Source organism: Heloderma suspectum, chromosome 1 (genome assembly GCF_057233095.1).
Source record: "Heloderma suspectum isolate Gila_16-S chromosome 1, 16-S_ref, whole genome shotgun sequence".
Classification (NCBI taxonomy): domain Eukaryota; kingdom Metazoa; phylum Chordata; class Lepidosauria; order Squamata; family Helodermatidae; genus Heloderma; species Heloderma suspectum.
The window spans coordinates 243,098,513-243,108,045 of NC_139458.1; the positions used below are offsets into that span (position 1 = coordinate 243,098,513).

The 9,533-nt window shown below is 44.4% G+C and overlaps 1 long non-coding RNA gene across 1 annotated transcript; it reads left to right on the plus strand.

Moving 5' to 3' along the window:
- The first annotated feature begins 2,036 nt into the window (after nucleotides 1-2,036).
- On the plus strand, nucleotides 2,037-4,394 carry LOC146358881 (uncharacterized). Its single transcript, XR_014786112.1, has 2 exons — nucleotides 2,037-2,124; nucleotides 4,328-4,394. It is a non-coding gene; the product is annotated as an uncharacterized LOC146358881 (long non-coding RNA).
- The last annotated feature ends 5,139 nt before the right edge of the window (nucleotides 4,395-9,533 follow it).

The window sequence follows — 9,533 nt, forward strand, 5'->3', positions numbered from 1 at the left end:
AATCTTGGTAAAGTGTTATCAAAAACAAATTGAAACAAAATTTTCACCCATCCCTACTTCTCTTCCTCATCTCTTTTAAAATGACATGCCACTGCCTCAGTAGCAAATGCCAATTTCCCTTCCAGTTTGGCCTCTCTCATACTTCTGGTGGGCTGTCTGAGCATCACTTAAAGTACTGTTTTGTTTATTTAATTTTATATTTATAATAGTTTTATATACTATTTCCTTCCACAAATGTGGCACTCATAGTGGCTTCCAGAATAAAATAATGCAATAATATCAAAACAAATAATCACAACAACACTTATAAGCCAAAATTCAATTAAAGCTACAATAACGAAGCATTCCAAATCATATCTGTGCAGTGAAATAATATGAAATGCACCCCTGTGGAAGACTGTGGAGGACTATTTTTACACACCTCCTAAAGACTGAGAGTGAGGTGGGGAAACAGATCTCATTGGTTAGGGAGTTCCAGAGCATAGGTACCACTACCAATAAGGCCCTGTCCCATGTACCAGTGAAATTAACTTAAGCTGGGACATAGAGGAGAACCTCCTGTGATTATCTCAATGGATGGGCAAGATCATACAGAAGCAGGTGAGTCCATTTAGTACTCTTGTCCCAAAGTAGATATAGCTTTTGAGATTACAACCCACGCTTTCAAGGGTTTTTGGAAACAAAAATACTTGATCAATGCAGAACAAAGAGTATCAAAGGAATATGCTGCAAATAGTGTTTCCCCAATAGCAGCCTGAAAGCAGTGTTCAGCATGAGTTGTCATTTCTGAACATTTTTCAAAGGCAGCCCCAAGTAGAGCCCATTGCAATAGTCCAACCTGGATATAACCACAGCCTATGTGATCATGGCCAGATCTGCCTTCTTAAGGAGAGGTCAATGCTGGTGCACCAGCCAAAGCAGCCACCTGACCACAAAGGAGCAACACCAGACCAGAAGCTCCCCCAAACTGCAAACCTGGTCTTTCAAAGGGAGCGCTATCCCAGCTCATCCCTTACAAAACAGGGCTCACCCATGCCTCCACTATTTGTAGCTGAAGGTTATAGGACTTGCAAGCACCCAGGGTCACTGGCAGGAAAAGGAAGCAGGAGTCACAGCTGACGGCGTGTTAAGTGTCCTCCATCTTGGGCTGCAAAAGGCAGCTATAGCCCAGGAGACTTAAGATTGCCTTGCAGCTGGAGACTATGAGTGCTATCAGTGCAGCTAGTGCCTAGGGATGGCCAACTCTGCCAATTTTGGTTTCTTTCAACTTCTCAGTTTTTCAACCTTAACTTCATCTCAAACTCTGAGAATTTCTCCAGTCCTAAAGTCTGTCCCAAACTCTGAGATTTTTTTTTAAAGTCTGGATGAGAAGTTATAAGCATTTTTGTGTCCATCTCCTAGTACATACATTTTTTTCTAATTTCTACATTTCTGCAAACAATTTTCCTATTGCAATTTTGAGCATTATTTTCACTAATATACATATTTTTATACAGATGTTTTGATTGGAGAACTCTATTGCAAAATTTGAAGAAGTGCGAATTTTGAAGGATAGCTGAGTTTCTGTTCACATAATGGTTCGAAAATGCAAAATTAGGTAAATTCACATTAAATTGTGAATTGGTTTCTTCCCCATCCCTAGTAGTGCCCACAATCTTGGACTGCAAAGGTTTTCTTTCTTTTAAAAAGATATTTTTACCTCACTCTTGCTATGTTGTACAAGGTGGCTTTTCGTCAAGGTTTTTCAATAGTTTGACTTAAACAGTTGAGCAGCTGAACTGATTTATGGGCCAAGCAAATGTTTCCCTAAAAGGAGGCCTCAGATTGGGGGTGGGGCAGAAAGATGGGATTTCTTCTAAACAGGTTCTGCCAGACATGGCCTCAAACACAGTAGAAGGGGGCAGCAAACAAGTTTCCAAGTACACAAAGAAGATTATAACACATCTGACTGTGTCAGTATTAGGTTTTGCTTTAATTATTTTCTTGCTTTTAAATGTTTTGCTTTTTATCCCTCATCCAGAGAAATCTTGCTCAGTCAGCATACAGGGAGGAAAGAACAAAAACATCTGTCTCTGGGGAAACATGCAAGCTCTTCTCTACATCTACCAAGGGAGACATGGTGGGGTATGTTTATGGCTTCTGATATACTAACACTTGCACCCATACCTACACAAGCTGCCCATAGTCTTAAAAATTATCCCAGCATAGTAGACTTCCTATTCTTATAATGGATTCCATCAGATTTGTTATCTAGAGTGAACCATTACTGGGAAATATCCCCCAAAATAGAAACAGGTCCTCAGATATTTAAAAAGAAAGTGAGCAAATATTGCCTTTCTGCAGAAGATGCACGTCCCTGAGAGAAAGGTACATAGATTACAAAAGCACTGGGTAGGTTAAACACTCAGCACAGGGGTCTCAATAGAGGGTCTCAATGGCCGCCGCCATTGCAATAAAAGAAAAAAAAAACGCCCCCTGATAGGCTACGTGATGATTAACGTAGCCTATCACAGCTAGATTTGCAAAGTCAGCCGTGATAGGCTACGTCAATCGTCACGTAGCCTATCACGGGTGACTTTAAAAAAAAGTGTGTACGGATAATGGCGGCCCCCATAGGGAGCCACCATTCCCGTTCCTTATTTGGTCGCTGTAGTCTACGTAAAGATTTACGTAGACTACGGCGAAAATAAGGGCAACGCTATTTGCGTTGCCCTTATTTTCGCCGTAGTCTACATAAACGTTTACGTAGACTACAGCGACTAAATAAGGAACGCGAATGGCAGCTCCCTATGGGGGCCGCCATTAGCGTACGCGCTTTTTTTCTTTTCTTTTTTTAAAGTCACCCGTGATAGGCTACGTGACGATTGACATAGCCTATCACGGCTGACTTTGCAGATCTAGCCGTGATAGGCTACATGAATCGTCACGTAGCCTATCAGGGGGCGTTAAAAAAAAAAAAAAAAACTTTCGCGTTTGCGGCCAGGCGAGGCAGGAAGCCTCCTCCCCGGCCTGAATTTCGGCCGGGGCGAGGCGGGAAGCCTCCCCCCCTGGCTGGAACTTCGCGGGGGGAGCAGCGAAGCGCCTCCCCCCCACCGCGAACGTCCTTCGAGAACAGGTAAGGGACTTTCGTCCACCCCTATGCTAACCTCAGCTTGTTCTCAGCTTTTGCCTTCCTGATACCATCCCTGCAGTTCTGTGCTACTTGCTTGCACTCTCCGTTTGTAGCTTGGCCTTCCTTCCACTTCCTATATGTGTCCTTTTTTAGTTTTCAGGTCATTCCTATGTGAAGCCACATTGGCTTCTTCTGTTGTCTTCTGCCTTTTTTCTTGTTGGAATTGTTTGTAATTGTGCCTTTAGAATTTCCTTTTTTAAAAACTACCCCCCCCAATCTTGAACTCCTTTTCTCATTAGAGTCACTTGCCATGGGAACTTACTTATCATTGTTCTGAGTTTATTAGAATTGGCTTTCCTAAAATCCAGGGTACGTGTTTGGCTACATTCGGTTTTGCTTCCTTTAGAACCAAGAACTCAAGTATTCGAATTATGGTTAGATGATAACACATTCAAATCACACCATAACTCTTTGAGCTATGCACAGTATTATCTCCTAATATGGCACACGGAGGGCAGCAAATCCTCCCGATATGGTACAAATGTTACAGAGCTTCGCAGCATTTCACATGTGTTTACCCTACTGTTTGTAAAGAATCGCAGCTGCTTTGGGAGCTATGAAGACTACCTTAGATCTCTGAGGTTCATCCATCAAAAATACTCCTTAGAGTAGTAAACTGGACCCTTGAACGTTTCTTCCACTTTGGCATCCAAGGAGATGCCAACAGCTGGAGATGTAGAACACCACGTGCTAATTTTGCCTGCCTCTTCTGGGAGTGTGCTGCGATATGATCCCTAATTATGTTTCAAAGCGAGTGCTGATCACCCAGAATGGGCAGCCCTGGAAGCTTTCCACAAATAAGCTTTCTGCAAAGAAGCAATAAGAATGAATATGATCTTAAAGAAATCCTATCAAATTCAACTTCTCCATGCTATATAGGCCACGTTCCTTAAAAGAGGGAATGTCTGAAGAAAAGAGACCCTGGTTGTACAGGGCCACCCTCAGTGCCAAATATCTCAAGTCACCAGATCCCCTGAAACAAATCAAGGGCCAAATGACATCTTACATCTCATACCCCATGAATGAAAAGAGTGAGGGAAGTTAAATTTTAAAATATCTGACAAAGTGTCTTAGAATAATTTTAGGTAGACTGAGGAGTAGAAGATGAATTCTTCCCTCTTTATTTATTTGCAGTATTTTTCCTCTGTTTTTCAGCCCCCCTCCCCAGAAGGCTCCCAAAGCAGATTACACTCTCCCTGTCCTCAGGCTTTCAACCTAAAAGGTATGACACAAAAGGAAAAGGTATTGGGAGGAAAGAGGAAAAACTTATGTACAAATTCTTAATTTCAAAGTTTTTATAGGTGTTCTTTCTGGCAGGAAAAGGCAAAACAAGCTCCATGCCGCTGTTTCCTTCTCTGGCCAATGTATGGGGCTAGGTTGGGCCACCATTGCACTCCTCTCTATCATTAACACCATGTTTTATTTTGTTATTCTTTTCTCCACCTTTCTTCATTTTTTTTTTTTTTGCATATTACAATAGACAAATCAGTCCATGTAAGCAACAACTGTAAATTGTTTATACAGGTGAGCTTTGGATTGAGCCAAATCTCAAACTGAATCAGTATGATTCAGATGGATCCAGGTGATGTCTAAATTGAAGTAAGCCTCTTTTGAAGCCGACCAAATCTGAAACTCCTGAAGATTTGGCATTTGGAGGGACATAAAAGATGCAGTGTGTTTCCAAAAACTGATACATTTTCCTCCAAGCTCTCCATAAAAGAAAAACACTGGGGTGGCAGGAAGAGGATCAACTATACTTTTGTAGCTGGCAGCTCTAGCTTGTAATCACAGTGAATGGCTTTACCAGGGCTGCCCAGTCCTGATGTTTTGAGGGATGGATGTTGAAGTAATATAGTAATATGCAGGGGAACATGGATGTGAATGTTAGTCCCTGCCTCTAACAGTCCCACACTCCCAGCTGTCAGATAGACCTTTGTGCATTGAGCACAGAGGTCTATAAAGGCTTCTGTAAGCATGTTCAGCTGTATGCACTTACTGATAAGTGGTTCATGGTCACGGGAACTCTGTAAGCATGTTCAACTGAACGTGCTTAAAGAGCCCTTTATAGGCCTTTGTGCTCAATGTGTGAAGGTTTACAGTCAGGTGCACAGGGACATGGGGGGGGGGGCTTACATGCCTGTCCCCCTCCACACTTTTGCCCTACATTTGTTGTTGTTGTTCAGTCGTTCAGTCGTGTCTGACTCTTCGTGACCCCATGGACCATAGCACGCCAGGCCTTCCTGTCCTGCGCTCTCTCCCGGAGTGTTCTCAAGTTCATATTCATTGCATCACTGATGCTATCTAGCCATCTCATCCTCTGCCGTCCCCTTCTCCTTTTGCCTTCAATCTTTCCCAGCATCAGGGTCTTTTCCAGGGAGTTTTCTCTTCGCATTAGGTGGCCAAAATATTTGAGCTTCAGCTTCATTATCTGTCCTTCCAATGAGCACTCAGGGTTGATTTCCTTTAGGATGGACTGATTTGACCTCCTTGCAGTCCAGGGGACTCGTAAGAGTCTTCTCCAGCACCACAGTTCGAAAGCATCAATTCTTCGGCGCTCAGCCTTCCTTATAGTCCAGCTCTCACAGCCATACATTACTACTGGGTTGCCCTACATATGGGCAGGCAAATATCTGCATAGGGATTAAGATTTTGTTTTGTTTTGTTTTCTGCTCTGTTGGAACCAAAATCACAGGAGGGGCTTGCATGGAGCTTTAGGGCCACCACTATGCTGTATGTTATTTCCATAACAATTGTCCACAAAAAACATAGGGCAATAAGCACATCCATTTTTGTTTTGTTTTTTGATAGCCCCAAACTGTAAATGCTGCTCTTGCACAAAGCTCCCTTCACCTATTAATCTGAAACTCAGCATGCCTGTCCCCTTAGAAGGGGCAACTATTCCTGCAACTTTCAAACAATTCTGCCTAAAATTGAAAAGGTTATTGGCAGTGGTTTTTTTAATCCTAATTTAAAGATACATAGCACAAAACTCCATGTGGCTATGGGTCTGAAATGTGGCTGTCATAATTCCTTCATAAGGGATTAATATGACTGTAAATTTTATCCAATTCAGACAAAAAGAAAAAATGAAGGCATGAAGATTTGAATTTTTGGAGGCATGAAGATTTGAATTTTCAAATCAAGATTCGGCCTCGGACCCAACTTAAATTGCTGTGAGCCAGATTCATTTTCCAAATCACCAAAGTGGGGTTTGAGTCAAATATTGTGGTTGCTGCACACCCCTAATGGTTTAATATGTAACTTTAAAGATACAGGACTTAACACATCAGTGATCTGAGAGCTGAACTACATGTTCCATTAGTCATGTAGTTTGTAGCTCAGGTCTGTCTTAACCCTCCCATGGGGGTGGGGGGTGGGAGTGTACATAGTGCCACACCAATGAGGGGTAGCATTGCCGGGGGGAGGGATAGTGGGAAGGAAGATTTAATCCTCTCCTTCCAAAGTGCAGTAGTCCCAGTCCAAATCAGGTCCAGACATGCTTAGAGTAGGGTAAAAAAAATACAAGCTTCAGCTACATGCTATGCAATTAGGGACCATGGGAATGGAGGCTGATAAAAGTTCTGCATCACCAACTGTATATTTGGGAGTGGGTTCTTTTATTGATAAAATTGCAATTAAAACCACCCTTTAAGAAGTGATAAATAACACACGAAAGTGTCCCCCAGTGACAATGCCAGCTGCTCTCCATTTGTGGCAGGGGAGCTGTTCTGGGTAAGAAGAGACCTGTTTGGTTTTTTTTTAGTTGTGCTGCTGCTGCTGTGTTTTCTCTGTTTTGTTCCCCCCCCCCCCGCTGCCTTTTCCCCTTTTGGGTCAAAATCATGCTTTCCAGAGTGTGCCCTTGAGTTGCTACTGAATGAATGTTGGATACTGAATAGCCAAGAGTTGTCAGGCTGCCCACTCTGTTCCATGTGGCTTAATGCAAGCTTTAACTGTGATGGTATGTGGCTCTGAAACTCAGAGTTCTTCCATGCTGGCATTTAGTGTTGAACAGCCATGCTTTGTTCACTCACTTTCTGTGGGTCATATATATGACATCATCATCAAACCATGTTCTCCTGTGTTCTTTTTCCTAATCTGACTAAATCTGACTTCTGTGGTTGAGCCCACGTTGCTTCCATTGATGAATTGCTCTTACCATTAAGATGTTTCTCCTAATGTTCAGCTGAATTCTAACCTTAAGTCCATTAAGAATTCTTGTACCTTAAGTCCATTAAATCTAGTTCCGCCCTCTGGGCAGCAGCAGAGAACAAGTCTTTTCCCTCATCAATTTGCACATTTGCATGACACACTAGCCCATGGTGGGTGACTAGCCATGCACTGTGGGTTGTTTTGCGAATAACCCACAGTGTATGATTAGCACACCTGCCAGACGACTGGGCAAACAACCCACAATGTATGCCTTGTTTGCCCCATCAGTCCCCCCCCCTTACACCTTTTTTGCCCCACCCTGCAGGTTAAAATCACCAACTTACCTGAGGGGTTCCCATGCTTTTATTGGTGGACTAGCCCCTTAACAGGATCCCCCATTTGGCACCCCACTCCCCCCTGCCCTCCCCTCTCCTCCCCATAAAAATAAACGCATGTTCCCATTTAACCCTAAAGATTGCTCTTGCAGCCTTGTTTTGAACAGCTGTCACAATGAAACAGGTTGAGGGATCTTTCCAGGGAAGGGGAACGCTGTGCCCAGCACCTCAAAAAACAGGTGCTGGGGACTCGATACATGAGGGGCAAGCTGGTATCCTTCAGTTTCCCATGTGTTGTACACATGCACATTAGTGAAAACCCAAAGGAAAAAAAAGAAAAAATGAGGGCAGAGGGGACATTTGCGATATTCCTTGTACATGGGAAAGTGCAGAATTTCCCCCTCCCTCAGTCCTGTTTTTGCACAAAAACAGGGGCAGGAAAATGTTTTTAAAAGGGCTTGGAAGGGGGATTTGGCAGGGGTGAAGGGGATGGGTGACAGCCCCTCCATGGTCCCATTTGGTCACCATTGGAGGGGCTGTTACTAACAAAGGGAAAAAGGTATGGGTAGCAGCTTGGCCGCCACTGGAAACGGTGACTGCAGCCCCTCTTGGCAAGAGTGGCTGAGGTTTCTGCTGCTCTTGCTGAACGGCTTGCTGCCTGATGCCCTTGACCCATGTGATGGGTTGGCATGCCTGGGCTTGCATGACATGCCAACCCATCATGGGTAAAACAAACCCTACTGCAGATCATTGGTTATCAGGGTGGGTTGTTTGGGAAAAACAACACACCCTGATAAAAACGGTCCAGGTTCGCACAACATGCTAAGCCATCAAGGGCAGTCACCCATGATGGGTTAACATGTCATGGGAACCCAGTCAGTGTGATAGCCCTCAGATATTTGAAGAGTGTATCATGGTCTCCTCAGTCTTTTCTTCTCCAGGCTAAACATACCCAGTTCCTTCAACCTTTTTTTTCCAGAACTTATCTTCCATACCCCTGACCCTGTTCCAATCTGTCCATAATCTTCTTAGCATGTGGCACCCATAGTTCTCTGGTTGTCAGGGCTGGGAAAGCTGTACAACATTGGAGGTAGGGATAATCCTACTATCCCTTTCAATATGTGGACCCCATCACATAAGTAGCACATGAAGTGAGGTACTGTTTCTACATAATTGTAGGGATGTCAGAGAATTTTGCCACGAATCTCGGGGAGGCCGAATGCCAGTGCATTCGGCCCACCCGAAATCGGTGGCGAAACGGTCTGCCCCCCTCACCCCCCCCCCCGGGATGGAACTTACCTTGGGTGAATCTTCCTGGTGGCGGCGGCTCTGGTGGCGGTGCGGCGGCACCACCATTTCCAGTAAAAAAACCAAAAAAAACATGATAGGCTATGTAAAGATTTACGTAGCCTATCACGGCTAGATTTTTAAAAAATACCGTGATAGGCTACGTAAATGTTTACGTAGCCTATCACGGCTGAGTTAAAAAAAAACAAAAAAAACGTGCGTACGTTTAAAAAAAAAACGTGCCCATGGGCGCCGCCATTTGCGTACACGCGGTTTTTTTGTTTTTTGTTTACTCAGCCGTGATAGGCTACGTAAATATTTACGTAGCCTATCACGGCTGACTGCAGGGACGCAAACGGCGGTGGCTACAGCCACCGCCATTTGCGGACCCGGCCGGCCAGGATTCGGGGGGGGGCTAGGGACAGAGCGCCTCCCCCCTGCCAGAATTTTGGGGTGGAGGGACAGAGTGCCTCCCCCCCCGGCCAGAATTTAAGGGGGGAGGGATGGAGCGCCTCCCCCCCTGGCCAGAATTTCGGGGGGAGGGACGGAGCGCCTCCCCCCCACCTCGAATCAAATTTCGTGAAAAGGTA